This window comes from Amphiprion ocellaris, chromosome 18, assembly GCF_022539595.1.
Source record: "Amphiprion ocellaris isolate individual 3 ecotype Okinawa chromosome 18, ASM2253959v1, whole genome shotgun sequence".
Lineage (NCBI taxonomy): Eukaryota > Metazoa > Chordata > Actinopteri > Pomacentridae > Amphiprion > Amphiprion ocellaris.
This window is the reverse complement of record NC_072783.1, coordinates 31,939,271-31,956,135: the sequence shown is the minus strand read 5'-3', so window position 1 is coordinate 31,956,135 and position 16,865 is coordinate 31,939,271. Positions and strand designations below refer to the sequence as shown.

The window sequence follows — 16,865 nt, the reverse complement described above, 5'->3', positions numbered from 1 at the left end:
CACAGAGATGACAGGTATTCTTCAGGGATCTGCCATGTGCTGTTAGGATAACAGGAGGTACATCAGCCTGAGGGGGGTAGGGGGGCAGTAGGACCAGGCATTTCTACTGCATTTCTGCACTGCCTGCGGACATTAACTAACTCCTCTGTTGCACTCCCTCGACACTGACAATGATGGACACTGAAGTAAAGCGATGATTCTGATGCTGAAGAAGGGAACAAAAGCATTTAATCAGATCTAAATCCAGAATCAAATCTGCATATAAAATCTGAATCCTTTCTCAAACACTAACAGAATTAAAGACAGTTTTCTAGTGAGCAAATGACATTTATATTTACATTCAAGTTCTACTCATCAAAACTCACTACGTATATATTGGATGTATAATTGAAATGATAATTGAATGCACAAAACATACAGCATTTGTGAAGCCAATGCAAATTCTGCATTGTTTTTATCTGTGCTTATTAGTTTACAGACTTCTTCTTCTCTGCTTTTGCATTTCTTGGCACCAGCCTACCAGCACCTGTAGATTAGTGCAGTAATATGAAATCAGTGATAGGAGTGTTAATCATGGTGCCATACATCCTTGTGCCTTTTGTACAAAAAAAAGGAAATAAACATAAAAATAGCATAGCCATGGTGCTGCTTGATGCATAATATTTAAAAAAAAAAATTCTCAAGGCATTTGATTCTTATAAATTTTCCTGTATCTTCAGATAATGGCTATATGTGTGTTTTGTACTGACGTTAGTCTTAAAGGAGGGAAAATGTGGTGCACTGATGGCCTGAAGATTAAAGTCCTGATCAAGGTCCACATTTCAAGTCTGCGTTGAAAACCCCTGTTGCATGGACTTCTGTATCCCCCCCTCACCTCATTTCATGTCATTTCCTTACTATCAACAATAACAAAATTCCCCTACATACACATATACTTTAATGATTGATGCTTTTCCACAATAGTTTAGTATGAAACACTAGGGGAAAAAAATCTCCAATTTCCAAAACCACAAGGGGTCATCTTCAAAAATATAACTGTCTGACCCACTTTCTGAAATACAAAGATATGCAATTTAAAATAATAGAAAACAAACACTAAATAGCAGCAAATACCCTTACTTGAAAAGCAGTTTATGAAAGGTAATACGTCGAAGTTGCAGATTCCTCATCTAAAACTGGGTGTGAACAAGTTCCATTCACAGAAGATAACAATATAGACACTCCCACAGTTTACAGTAATTCTCAGCTATTTCTGTAGCACAATAGTTTTAAGAGAAAGAGGAATAATAAAGAATTACCAATCTACTAGTAGTGCTGAGAGCATTTAGGTCGGCCTGCAGGCTATGAATCAGAACTCATAAGAAACGTATTGTTTGAGAGAGACTATGGATATTTTATAGACTGGAAAATTACAATAATTCCCATTTTCCTTGATTATTTTAATACTCTTGAGAAATGAGGATCATTTCAAACATTGTAATAGAAATGAAAGCCTCCAAATGATATTTATAGCAGCGTAGTCTGTTGGGATTTGGATGAGATATTGCAATACAGTGTCTGTCAAATATATTTGTCAGTGGCATGCATAGTGAAAGAAGACAATCAGCTATAGAGCATGTTTATATCATTCAGACGGAGAAAACGCTTTGTCAGTGACATACAAAGCAGTGAAAACATGATAATTAATTTCAAGTCCCTCTCTAATGGGGTTTAATAAGAGGTTTAGGCATTCAGACAGAAGCCTGATGGTTCTAATTTAGAGGCAAACTCAGACAGTGATCTCAGGATTGTGAAATACCAACAAACTCCCCCCGCTTTCTTTTGCACCAATTATATTCAACAGCCTTTTAGCTTTATCTGCAGTTGGAAAGTGGAGATAATGTTATTGTAATTAACCTGAAATTAATACAACGGCAGCTGAGTTGGGAGGCAGGAAAGCCCCAGATTATTCTCTCACTGTTAGGAGCAGATTTTTACTCTTTCTGAAAACAAGCAGGAAATGCCACTTGAGATATTACCGTATTACAATAGATGGGGCCCTTTCCAGTAGGCTAGGAGGAAATACTGATGCTTTTTATGACTACAGGAAGATTAACAATACCTCATTTAAAAAAAAAAAAAAAAAAAAAAAAAGATAAGGTAACCAGAGACAGAGCACTGCAAAAATATAACACTGCACAGCTGAGGGAGTGGCTGGGTTTAGGGCATGAAGAGAGGACTAAGGTGAAAGGAGAAAGCAGGTGGAGAAAACTACTTTGTGCCAGATCTAGATGCCAAAAGCTGTAATACCTTTTGGCAAAACTTCCTGCAAGGAGCCCTGCTCCAACACAGGCCTTAGGGTGCAATCTAACGCAAGCTGATAACTCAGCTTCCATTGCCTCTGTAGGGCTGAGTTATTCCTTTAATTGAAAATCATCTTTCCCAATACAACCGGGAGAGTGAGCAGAACATAGCTCATTACAGAGCACCGAGCAAAGCCTTTCACAGAGACTCTCTCACACCGCAGTGTCGGCTGTTATTTGTTGTGGTACATGAGTATGTGCACTGGCTCTGTAAAGCAAACCTGTCTGCACTTTGTACACACATCTCATGAGCTTTAACATCAGTAAATGCCTTTGAAACAGTTTCTGAATGACTCATTAGTTCAGCAGGACAGTTTTCAATACTCATGAAAATAATATTCAAGGGTGCGACCAAGATTTGTAGTTTGCTTCACTATCCTGTTGCAAATCCTTGCATCTTTTGTTAAACAACTGTATCAGATCACAGGGTTGTATTCATTCCATCAATATATCAACACACAGAAAGACGAAACTGGGAGAATCCACAGATTAGCCTTTTGCACAGCAAGAAGTAGCTAATTATTTCCTGCCCTGTGTTACATCTCTTGTGAAACGAATGCTGATGAGTGCATAATTAGCTTCAAATATTTGGAGAAACTCTGCAATTGACTCAGCAAGTTTACTTTGAAACCTCTTTATCAAAAATGTGACGTCATCACACTGGCAAGCATATGACATAGTTCTCAACTTTCATCAGGTGGTATCTGCTGCATCTAGCTGCGTAAGTAGAGCAAAGAAAAAATAAAAAAGACACATGCAACAGGAAATGCCTGTTCTTCATGGTGTTATTTATAAATCATAAGGCTGTGTTGTGCTGAGGCAGAAGTCACACTTCAGAGCAGCACGACATCAAAACACTGAAACGTCCTCAAGAAAAGAAGCAAACTGGGAGGATCGGTAGTAATGTTCAGAAAGGCTGCCTGCAGTAAACCACTGCTTCTAACTGCTAATATCAAAATGTCAAGCGCTTTGACAACATGGACAGCAGCATTCTTGTGCAGGACGAGTATTCACTGGTGAATGAGCAGATAGAACTGAGACTAATACTGAGCTCCAATTTAGCTGAAGAAAGAAATATTTTAATTTCAGTATTAATACACTTGCTGTACTTTAGATCATGCACACCTCTAAAATCCTTTGTGTTAAATTGCTGGACTAGCTGAAGGCAATTAACTTCCATTATAATCCACTGAACCTTCATGCCACCCAGGGCAGCTGATTTAGTCACCCAGAGAAAACAAAGATCCAACAGTTCATTTGGCCTTTTTAGTACTTTTTAAAAGAGCACATACACAGTGTACTAGTCACTGAAAAACATTATTGTCATTTGGCCTTTAGAAATGCATGTTAGATAAGTTGAACTTGGTTTATTTGGTGCCGAAGTTGGTAACATGAACCTGTTGGCTGAATGGCCATAAACAGTTAAAAGTGGACTTTGATTACACCTCTGTTAAAAACAAGTTCAGATGTACTGTCATATTACTTGATGTACTATGCATACGGATGAGCTGTATCAAATATGAATCAGTATCAAATTCATAACTACAAACACCTTTACTACAACTATATGAACCGTTTCACTTAATACATTAAATGGAGCAGCAGCAGTCATGCATGAGTTCTCAGAAACAATTATCAGTCTGCAGGAAAACCAAACTGTTTGCATCTCATTACTTATTTATAGAATTGCTTTCTGTGGCCATGTTTGCAGAGCCTTATTTATTTGTTTACTTTTAGTACTGCATTGGTTACATGGCTGCTCAAAGGTGATGCTTGTGGTTTCTCAATTCACTGAGCATTTCACCAGCAGTGGAGGTATTTGTACCTTCAGAAATTTGCAAAAGCATGGCTATACTCATCTGGTATTAAAATTTAACCATGTACAAAACCCTTTTTGATTTATATACTGCATGAAATACAGAATATAAGTGATAACCTGATTTGGGTATCTTCATAACATTCAATAGTGCACATTGTTATTATTATTATTATCAGTTTATTTAAAAAGGGACCGTGTACAATATTAAACATAAATGTTTCCATTTGATGTATTGAACCAGAGTTAGCTTTAAGCTAATTTCATTCTGACATCACTCTATCTGTCATATATACAGGCAGGTAGAGCCCTCCTCCACTCTCAAACTATTATGTGAAATACACATTTATTACTACTAATTGAAAAATCTCAGACTAAAAAATGTTAATCATACTAATTAATCTGCATTTGCACTATGGATCGACCAATATTGGTCTTTGAGGGCCGATGCCGATTACTGGTCAACAAGAAAGACCAATAACCGATATTTTGAACTGATATACATTAAATGTTACACTTGAACAGCATTTAATCACACAACTAGGCTTCTTTGCTATTAAGGCAGCTCCTAGTTCTAGGAATGATGAACATCAGAACACCACAGGATGCTGTGACCTCAGTTTACTGATCAGTTGATTGATCTGAGATTGATCAGTTTGTTTCCTGCAGATCCATCTGCTGTTTTTCACTTTTTTTTAAATCTTTCTCTGTTCTATCACTTGTATTGACCACTAAAGTCCAGATCTTAAAGCATTATTAGTTATTATTTTACAGACAATGTTTCAGGTTAATCTGTGACTGCCTTCTAACTTAGCCTGTATCCATTAGCATAGCCTTAGTCACGTTGAGAGCAGTAAATTTCCTGGTTTGTAGCAATGACTTGTGTTTCTTGTTCATTTTATTTGCGGGTTGTGTCTGCTAGAGAGACACTGCTAAAACCACAGAGTGTCTACAGACAGAGAGAGGCAGCTGCATCAGACCCCAAGTACTGCACTTAAGCTAGCAATAGTCAGTTACTAAGAATATCAATAGAGATAATCTAGAGATAATAAGGTAAATAGTAGCACCAATAATCGACCAGGACGATAATCAGCCTATTCCCAATTTGCAATCAGCTCCATATTCAGTCTTAAAGAGCAGGGCAACTTTGTCTTCAAATATCTGTCACTATTAATATACATTACAGTCAAAGCAGGAGTTCCCTGATGATTGACAAAATTTCATCAACAATGAGATCATTATTATTGCATTTTCACATTTAAATAAGCTTAAGCTTACACCTACATGTTGTGCTTCACTCCTGCTAATGTACAAATTTTGGTAAGACTCAATCTAATTAACTGAATTCACTGCATCTCCTAGAGGCAAAATGTAAATAAAATTGTACCCATAACATAATCTGCATCTGCTTATCGACAGACAATACAATTTACTGGTGTTCCCTAAACGCCTCTCATGCAGAATACGTAGAATCTAACTAGGCAGCTGTGCACAGAAGAGTTTACTTCCCCTACTCAGATTGTGCAGTGCAGCACCTCAGACAGGTGTGTGACCGAAAACGACTTTAAAAGGAGTGAAATGTGGTGTTTAAATGTCAAATTTACCCAAGCTGAAACCAAAAGATTTTATCATGGCCTACATGGAATGCTTTCTATGAACAGAGTTTTCTATGTACAGAACACACAGTTTAAACATCAATATCGCATTAGTTCAAAGTGAGTCTGCAAAATAGCCTTGTATTAGAAATATTACTATTATAACAAACAGTAAATCATTATCAACTCTATATCTTTGATTGTAAAAATTAAATGCTGTTGGTTGAACACAACTAAAACTTGATAATATCACCTATGGCTTTGGGTCATTTTGTGAGGTTATTTTTCACACCACTTGCACAGATCACACAATTAATTAAGAAAGTACTAATAATGAAAACATTAGTAGGTATTCAGGAGATTTTTTCTCCAGGTATGCAATGCCACATCTGCCAGATGGGTGTATCCATTTAACTGACTGATTAGCAACACAACCAAATAAAGAAGAAGTCTTAAGTTTTCAATTTCAGGTAAAAAAAAATGTGATGCCCAGATGAACACTCACTTCCCTCATCTGGGTTTTTCTTTTTTTAAACAAAGGAAGACTGAGGTGTCAGCAGCAGCAGTGAGACGGCTTCATCTAAATCCCCAAAGGTTGATCACAGAGTAGAGCTGCCACTCACTGAAAACTAAAACTGCCTCCAGGGCCCGCCAACATCTGAGCTGTGAGGTTCTGACTTTATCAAGTATTTAGTCTGACACACACACACATATATATACGCAGCCACACACTAACACCAACACACAAAAGGCCATTTCATCAAATGCCAGCCATACTGAAAGGCTGTCTCTTGCTGCACGCAACAATCCCAAGCCCGTCTGCGACCACAATCAATGACTGACACCTCGATTACAAGTCTCCAAAACAACCCACGGGACATTTTAAAGGTGACAAATGCAACATTAATATGGACCGCAGCTGATATTAATGTTGACATTTTTATAACCTGAATAGCCTCAGAGATGTTGAGCCCTGTGATCATTGCTGTGCATGATTCTCAACATCTGGGGATTAGAAGAATAAAAACCAATACAGTATAATGACTAGAAAAGTGAACTCTGAGGTATTTACTTAGGCAAAAATAAATACGTTCAGAGGAGAATGTGCTTCAGCTTATGGGACTGCAACAGCTTGCATAATTGGTGCCATTTGCAATCGTCTTTAGGTAATGCATACACGCCGAGTCGCACCTGCTGGCAGCTCACAGCTAGACTTTGCCTTCTGAGGCACTCAGGAGGTGAATTTTCCCAGAGAGCTGGTCTTTTTAGCCCAGTGCTTGACCCACCGAAACAGACAGGTCATCCAGTGTCAGCTCACCCACTGGCAACTTGGCACATCCTGAGCTCAGCTGCAAGCTCAACATTCTGCTAGAGTAAAGCCAGAGTGGTCAGCTAGATGTTGTTCAGAATGCTCAACACAAACTCAACGGAGTCTTAAATCCGCTGCCAGCTCATTTAGTTTTTATTCCAAGACATTAAATTTGGCTCCACACAGTAATTGTCCTGCTTATTCTTCTGTGTACTGCTTGCTTATGTTTTCCTTTAATGAAAAATACTGATCTGAGAAAACGCTCAGAAGGTGTTTGTCAATGAGTGTCGTAAAAGTACAATTTAAACTTAAAAATAGGTATTTATAGCTTGTAAGCAAGAGAAAAACAAGGCATTAACAGTGATCAATGCGGAGGACATATAGGAGGACCTGATTTGTGCCGAGTTGCAGATGCTGGGCTTCCCACAGTGGTTTCCAGTGGAGGTGGGGATTGAAACAAAGACAACCTCTGTGAACATGAAAAATCATGAATGTACTTTTATGAAAAAGATCAGAGGTGCTCTTTCATCTAACAAAACTGTGTTTACTGGCATCATCTAATAATTAAACTGATAATGGGACAAGATACATGAGCATCAGGCTCCTAACCACCTTGGCTAAATAATTTCCTCAGGGAGACATTGTGAGTTTAGTTTAATCAGAGCAGGAACATGGTATTCTTCTACCAGCTATTTGTTTATTCTTGTTAACACCTTTCAGAGCTGCTGGCAGCCCTGACTGACCGATCACATCCCGCAGATTGATTTCTTATTTAGTTAGTATCTGTGGTGAGCAAAGCAACTGCCCGCCTGATTCAATGTGACAGTTAAAAGGTTGGCATATATTAATTTAAACCGGCTGAATCTAAATTATGGGATAACACATGTCTATATAGGTGACCTCTGTTTCACAGTGAGATGTTACACACCATTAACCATCTGTCAAGTTAGCCAAAGTAGCACAGCAGGACTAATTTCAGACAGTGCACAAGCTGCCTGGCATGACCACAATCAATACTGAGAGTAGCGGAGAACACCTGTCTATTTAGCCAAGCAAGGGCAAAAGCACACATATGATCAGAGGTTGCTGTCGTCTTTCTGTCTTGCTGCCTTTATCAAAAAAACAATGTTTTAAAAACATCACTGCCCATTGTAATTACCACAAAGGTTCACACACGCTCACACCTACATGTGTCAACTTTCACTAGAAAGATGCTCCATCCCTGGCTGCCACCATCCGCCCAAGGCAGCCAATCACATTTCAAGTTACACAGCAAACATGAATCTTAGGAGGTGAAATCAGATTTTCTAGTTTTCATCTGACTGAGGTGCCACATATTAACTTAAGCTGAGAAAGCGTTTGCTCAGACAAATACAGGACTAAGCTATATGTTTTTGCATCCTGTGATTTTGAGAAAACCTCTCAGAAGAAACATGTGGGCTGTTGCAGCTATAAAACTCATTATTATAAAATGTTTTATATCCAGCAATATCAAAAATGACTAATAGTTTTAATTTCCTATTTTCTATAAAGAGTAGAAAAAAGGTGTATTTTGACGTAATCACTTTAATTTCTTTTTCACCACTGTATTTACCAAGGTAGATAAGCACAATAATAAAAAACACACAAATTTATATTCAAAATAATAATAAATAGGCTAACGATACAGAAATGATCTCACCTCGATACAAATTAAATTGAAAAAAAGCAAGTAATGACAGGCTGTTAATGAGCCACGGAGGGAGCATTCTGTATTTTCATGGCCATCTACTTCTAATGCATACACGTGAAAGCATCAAACATTCTATCAAACAAATAATAATTGAATAAATGTCTATCACAGTGACATATGCCATCATTCTATTATCATTTTATTGCCCAGCCCTAGTACCGATGATTACATATGTGTGCACCAAATTTTTCCCTCTGTTGTCTATACAGCAACTGAAAAACACCACAGTGCTTTAAAAAGAATGCAAATGGTGATTTCAGTGGAAGCTGATTCCCTTCTGGCACTCTCCAGACCTTCCTTGTTCTTTTTCACTGAAGCATCTCCGTGTTTTTAACACTCCAGCTCTGCAGAAAACTTTGCTTTAACACCAGATGAATTGCACTATAATTACCAAATTTACGTCTGGATAAATCCAAGGTAAACTTGTTCGCAACTATTCGCTCAACTCAACCTTCGTGATGACAGCGGCACTAAAAGCAAGATGTAGAAGTGCTGTAACTTTGTCTCAGTGGTGAGCCAAGATGGAATAGTGTGGAACCACTTAGCTATGCACTGATTAAATAGGCCAGCTGTCATTTGTCTTAGCCACCATCTCACAGCAAGCCATTGGGAGCCGTACTATTAGAACTGCCTCACCAAGCAGGGCGGCCCATAGTTAATATAGAATTCCATTTCAGAATGAACAATAACAAAGTCATACTGACCTCTAAAGAGAAAAGAAGAGGATGATGTCCAAAGTTTTGACAAAGACTAAGTAACAGCATGTAATGAATTCAGAGCGAGAGTAAATGATCAATGCACCTGATTTTTTGTGTGCAAAAAAGCTTGACATAAGAGAAATTTTACAAAATCCAAACAAGATATGAATCACAAACTAGCTTAAATTGTGATCTAATTGGCAACCTGACAGTTTTTGCAGATATTTGTGTGGGATTGTACGACAGAAGGAGGAAGATGTTTTATTTACAGGTCTGTAGGGCAGCTCGATAAATAGAGCAGAGTTGTATAAAATGAAGAAAAAAATTATTCGAACGGGATGAGGACCCAAGCGGATGATATATTCAGCATTCTGCAGGCAGACAAAAACAAATAATCCAACGCCAAGATGCAGAAATTCATAAAACTGGGATTTATGGTGTTAGCTTAGCATTCAGGCTCCAGGTGACCGCTCAATTGAGTTGCATATTTCTCACAGTTAGCACGTAATAAAAACACTCGTTAACGTACACAACTGCACACATACTGGTCACCACACCAGAGGAACGATGCGCAAGACAAAAAAATCATCACTCTGCTCTGCTGTATTCTTTGTGCACTTTTATTTATGAGCAAAGGTGTCGGGTGGGTTGGAAATACCTGGTTTTAACAAAGACCACAAAAAGACAGAAAAAAGATGCTCTTATCTCCATGGCATATCTTTCCTTCTTTCTTCTGGCTCCTTCCTTTTCATCAGCTCCTTTATTTCCCACTAGTAAAAGCACCATCTCCCATTTTGCCAGCTCAGCTCTTCTTCTTAGGCAAAGCGTAGGCTGAGAGGAAACAGGAGCCTTGTTCTAAAAAATCAGCTGTGTTGCTAATACTGTTGAATGCTTTGTTATGTCAGAATTAATATCTGACAGGCAGTGCAGCAATGACATAAGCTTCTATAATACTTTTTCCTGTTTTCATATTTTTTGTGTGTCAAGATGAAGTAAATTCTGAAATGGAAAAAAGATGATTTCTGACAAGTTTCACACCAAATAGTCTCAGCAAGGGTTATAAAAACATGGTGTATTACGAGGGATGCATCTCAAAACATATGGTTGGAATTTGTGTAGTAACTGAGACTGCGTTTTAATTGCAACCATATTTGTTAGCTTGCTATACTTGTGGGTGGGAGATGGTTTTGTTGAGTGCAGGGTAGGGGCTTTACAAATTACTTAAGGCCTGAGTCAAGAGACAAGGCGACTGCGCCTCTATTTTCTGCTCTCAATGTGTCACTCACCACTAACCTGTTCCAAATGAGAGCCCTCAAGGGTTCCCAGCCCTGTTGGCTATCAGTCTGCCACACGACAGTTTAAAAATATGAATCATACCCACGCCAGAGCTCAGATTTAGAGCTCAGGGTGTATACTTGAGTGTCCAATTGTCCTTCTAGATAAGCTGTCAGCCTGTGATCTGACCTCCAGGAAGCAGCATTTCCTTTTTTGGCCAAACTGTGAGTCAGAAATAAAAAAAAAAAGCAAGACCTTGTCCACATGTATTTTGAACAGTCCGAGCTAGCGTTATGTTGGACTACTTAATGTTAAATAGCAAAGAGAGAAAAAACACAAATGGGTGGAAAACATTTTTCATGACGACACACGCTCTTGAGGGCAATTTGTGCTGAAGTCTCAACAGCAATGTGTGGATTCAGTAAATAGCCCTCTTGCTTAGTGTTCCCTGTTTCGTTTTCTAGAACTCTCTGAAGTCTCTCTTAAGGAACAGCAACACCCTGATGAAACAGAATTAATGAAACAACACTTGAAATTAGCATCAAAAAGTATTTCCGATTAATTCATCACAGAACGAGGAGACAGCTAAACAAAATTTCCCTGGGGTCATATTAAATCCCATCTTTTAAGATGCCACAAGAATAACTGAGCTTCAAAACTCCCGTTCCTTTAATTTATGCTGCACTGCTTGGCATTTGAGAGATAAAGGAACTGTGTAACGGAATTAGCTCAAGGTCAAGAGAGAGATATGACTCTAGCATCTCTTCAACAGATGATTCACCTCTTTTATGATACTAGCACCAGTCAAGAACTGAAGTCAGGCCCTGACCTCAAATCCTCAACTTCAATTTGGAATCAGTCGATATTTCTTTCAGTCCGTGCCTGCCTCACAAATGCTGATGTATTCTGTCAATTGACCGGATCAGCTGAGTGAAATCTAGGCCGGAAGACAGCATTCTGAGCATGCCACTGAAACCAAAGACATTGTGGGAGGGAGTCAAGCTAATGCCTCGGGGTGATAGTTATCCTCAGAAACAATGCAAAAAGCAATAAAGTGTGCTGCCCCTGGTGAGACAGGGAGGATTCCAGCAGCATTATGAAGCAAAGTTTCCAAAATCAAGTCAAGGGACTCCACCTGACTAAACTTTGTTCAATAGAGAATGAATAATACAACATGAAATTATGTCTGTATACAAGTAACTAAAGAACCACAAGTGAAAATGGTGATACAATAATGTGAAAACACCATTTATCAGAGACAGAAACTGTACAAAAAAATGTAATTAATTTAAAAAAAAACAAAAGAATCAGCAGATTATTAACTTTCTAATGATGTAATCTAACTAGCATCTGTAATGTGCTGTATTTTGGGAAAACTTAACAAAACTTTAGATTAAAACGTGATACTATTCTATACATTTAATTTAAAAAAATGTCAAACATTATTTGCATTAACCAGATTCAGTAAAACAAAAAAAACAGAAACGTCTAGTCTCATGGGCCAAACCATAAAGCCATTACTGACTCAACTGCCACCAACAGCCATGTGACAGAAATTCAAGAACTTTTCGGCTGAACTGCAGGCAGCGTGTGGTATGCAGATTCGGGGATTTTTCTATTGTGAAAACTTTTTTAACTGCTTGAGGCTGAGAGGGTTAAGTAGTAGGTGTAAAATTATTTCTTATGTAGTACATATACAGGCTAAAGCTAGAAAATAAAATCAGCAAATGCAGCAAAACAGAAGTATCCAGTAACCAAATAAGAGTAAATGAAAAATAGAAAGTAGGATAGATGAATAACCATGCAACTGTCATACAGTACAGTGTTCAAAACCAGGAAAATAAAGCTGCATCACGATTATTACGAAATAATTAGTCAAGATTCCCATTAACAGATGGACAGAAAATGAATCAAGCACTACTTTAACAATTGTTCACTGGTTTCAGATTTGCTCTATTTTGTACTACTGTAATTTAAACATATGCCCCGGTCACTACTACATGGCAATTTGTGGTCAGGCTAATCAGTTTTTTTACAAAAACAACAATGTGTTGTCACAGTCTTAGTCTGACTCACCAAATGCTAACTGTGTGTATAAGCCTGTCACTGGTTGTGTACTTAATTCAGCATTTTCTATTTTCTATATCCTCTTTGCTACAGGAAACAATAACCTCTGAGCCAGCAACCCACACACGCTGAAAATGGCAAGTTTTGACAAATATATGAATCACACAGCAGGGCTCCGGACTAACTTTTTCACTAGTAGCACCGCTGCGACCAACTTTCTCATTTGGTTGTACCTCCTACCTTGCCACAGGCAAAACATATCATTTGCTGAACATTTTCTTATCAATAGACACTACAATTTACCAATGTTTCCCGGTGTGCTCAGACAGATGTGTGACAAAAAATGGTTTTGAAAAGAGCTAAACTGGAGCTTTCTAATGTCAGATTTCGTGTCTATGAGTGGAAAAAAGCAGTGCATGTAGGTGCGCTCCGCATTTCACGTGAAGACCGCATTTTTCAGTGTAAATACCAAAGAACACTGAAGTTATAAAAGTACTATTTTTCACCACTATGGTTACTGCAGTAGCTGCCTGTGCCGGTTAGAGCGACACCAATACAGCTCAGTGACCACCATGCACTCGCACAAACTGATCACTTGAAATTTTAACTGATACACTCTCTGGAGCTCTGTACAATAAGCCAGTCCTTCTTACTTTCATTTAGTTAATGGCTGTAAAGATGTACAATGAATTAACAAGAATGTTGCATGTTTTGTAAACCCAGTATGACACCAAAACAAATTCCCAAGACCCTATTTTGCAGGGGCACCATTGCTGTGTCCTAGGCTTCCTGCCAATCAAAGATGATCGTGACTGGTTTAAAGAAATGTGAAGAAATCAGAGGAATTTTCCCCTATAATATATTGGTAAAGGATGCAGCAAGACCATTCTCCAGTGATGACACAGCTCTGTGCAGATATGTTTGGCTGTGCATGAGTACCACAGCCCTAATCATTATGTTACAATAAAATCTAAGATGTCGTTAAGTCTACTGATTTATCAACAAAGGAACAGCAAGCTCTAACTGCAACCAGCATCACTAAAGAGCTCATCAGCTGTGGTTGAAACTCATCAGCCAGAAAGGGCTTTAGTTGCTACACAGAGAAGCTTAACAACCAACAGAGAACTACACAATACAGAGAACAAAATGCAGAGGGAAAAAAAAGAGACATCGAAAACAATGACTTTTTTCACTGATTTAATTTTTTTCTTCCTGGTTATTACTGCGATACAAATCTAATACGGTTTCATTTTTCAATATTGGTTATTATGTTGAAGCTGGGTACTGTGCAGAAGCTTGATTCCTCAAAGCCTGCAATGTGAATCCACTGGTATGATAACAAAAGCATTTATAATCACTACTATACTCTATGTAAGAAGGCAGTTGCATTTATTGTTAATACTTCTGTGAAAAGACTAAAGGAAACACTTTTCCCACACACACACTAATAAAGCTGTGTGGTCATTATGAGACTAGTAAATAGTATAACAAAAGTTTTTGCTGAAACAGAAATAGGTCCACAGTGAGCGCTGCCAGCATGAGAGGTCTCACGGAGTGCTCATTAGTGCTACTTGGTCAACACATGAAGTATTAAAAGTGCAACGGCTGTGCAACCCACCAATCCTCTGCAGCAGTGATGTGGCAGCTGCTTCTCTTTCTAATGACTCATCCACTCTTGCATTAAGCAAACCCTGGGACAATTTTCCCTCTGATTTTTGAAGAACCTCGATCTTCAAGGTCTGGTGGATATTTGGGAATATACGGGCAATCATTAGAACCGGGATTGTATACTTTTCACACACAGCACATTATACATGTGCAAGAGAAGGTGACCACAGGCTCACACTGAATGCTGAAATCAACAGAGCTCATGCACAAGATGCCGATCAAAGCTGATAGTGTAAGCCTCTGAACTCATCCATCAGTTAGCATCACCAGCTGCAGGCCTTCAGTCCAGTCTCAGAAATTCACTATGCATGCAGTGGGGTGAGTTGCAGTTATTAAAACATACAATGCATTGTCAAGAGAATGAATCCTATTGGAAAACATGTGTAACTCGCTGCAATGCTGACGGAAACAGGACCAGGATGTTACAGGGAATCCCCAGGAAAATCAGGACTAGCGCCATTACTACGCTATTATTTCCGGCATTCAAATAGAGCACAGCGAGTACGTCAGTCTCATGTTTCACTCTACACTTTACAAATCCATCAAAATGTAACAAGTCAACTTCTCCTGTATCCCATGTTTTGCACATTACTGGCAAACTTTCTCTCATCAGAACAGAGGAAACTCAAAAACATCTTGTTTACAAACATATGTATGAAATGTTTTTTACAAATGCATCAAAAAATGCCATCTACTGCCAGTAAGTGAATATGTGATTTACATGTGGTGAGACAATTTATTTTGAAAGGTTCTTGAAATAAAGAAAAAGGCTTTTCAATCACCTGGAGCAAAGCAGGAAATAAACATACAAACTAGAACAGCAGCTACGGATTACTGTTGATTAATCTGTCCATTATTTCCTCGATCAGTTGGAAAAGAGTGAAGAGTTTCCCACAGCCACAGATGACAATGTTTTGTTTCATCCACAGCCCAAATATATTGAATATTGTGTCGCAAAAAGGAAAAAAAATCCTGAAATTTAGATTTTTTTCTTTACTTTGAAAATTACTCAAATTGACTAGCCCATCTGTGCAGACAGGCATTTCAATAACATTTTATTAAGTTTCTGATGCTTTTATTGTTCTTTTTAAGGTTGCACTGTCATTTTTTATTGTCTTGTTTGAATGCTTTGTTATTCTCTATAATAATAAATAAATAACATAATATAGTGCTTTGTATGTTTTAGTGTTTCATAAGCATTGGTTTTGCGTTTATGAATTCATTGAAAAGAAACTCAAAGCTACAGGCTCAGAACTTGCTAGGTGTCTCTTTTTATCAAGACTCACTGGGGATGAGTAGTTGATCTGCAGCAGCATATTTATTATGATAATGTTAGAAAATAGCTTTAATTAGGCAAAAAATAAATTGACAACTTTTTTTTTTAATTACATTTTTTTCTGTACTTTGAAAAATTACTCAAGTTGATCAGCCCATCCGGACGGACCGGCATTTGAATAACATTTTCTTAAGTTTCCAATGCTCTTTTATTGCTCTTTTTAATGTTACACTGTCTTTACTCATTTTTAATGTCTTATTGGAATGCTTTATGTTCTTCTTTTCAATTTTAGTATTCCATCTGCATTGGTTTGGGGTTATTTTATGAATTCCTTGAAAGACGTCTAACTCTTCCAATTTGCCAGGTGTTCCATTTTAACAAGACTCACCATGTGACAAAAATAAACAAAAGGAATTAAAATTTTTTCTTTAATTTGAAAAATGACGCAAAATAATTAGCCCATGTGTATATACAGGCGTTAAAATAACATTTTATTAATTTTATGATGCTTTTCATTGCATTTTTTAAAGGTTGATTTGTCGTTCTTCATGTTTTATTGTTTTATTTTAATGTTTTGCTGTTGCTTCCTAATTAGTGTATTGTAATGTTTTGTAAAGCACCTCCATTTAAAAAAATGCTATAGAAATAAAGCTGTCATTATTTTAGATTTTTTTAAATTTTATTTATTCAATTTTATTTACATTTGCTTTTTATTTATATTAAATATTTAATTGTTATTATTATTATCTTAGAATTGACAACTAATTGATCAACTATTGCAGCTCTAATAGATGTCGTAAGTAAATATTAATATTCACATTTTTACCATAGTGACAGAAAGTAAATTTGGACCTTTTTTCCCCAAAATTAAACTTTTAAACTTAACTAAAGTAATATTAGCAGCATTCTGTGATGCTGTGTGCTGTCTCCTGGTAAATAATCCCTGAAAGGAGAAAGTGGAAGCTGAGAGGGACAGTGTTCCCACTCAGGGCCAGGTTTCACCACATTTCAGGCACTGGCAACCAAAAAAACAAACAACAGCTTCTCCTTTTGTGGAAACCGAAGCAGGGAAAAACACAAACAAACA

The 16,865-nt window shown here is 37.6% G+C and overlaps 1 protein-coding gene across 3 annotated transcripts in view; it reads right to left on the bottom strand.

Annotated features, from left to right (window-relative positions):
* Positions 1–16,865, bottom strand: part of dock1 (dedicator of cytokinesis 1) — a 187,648-nt gene that overhangs the window by 170,234 nt on the left and 549 nt on the right. The window lies entirely within an intron of this gene.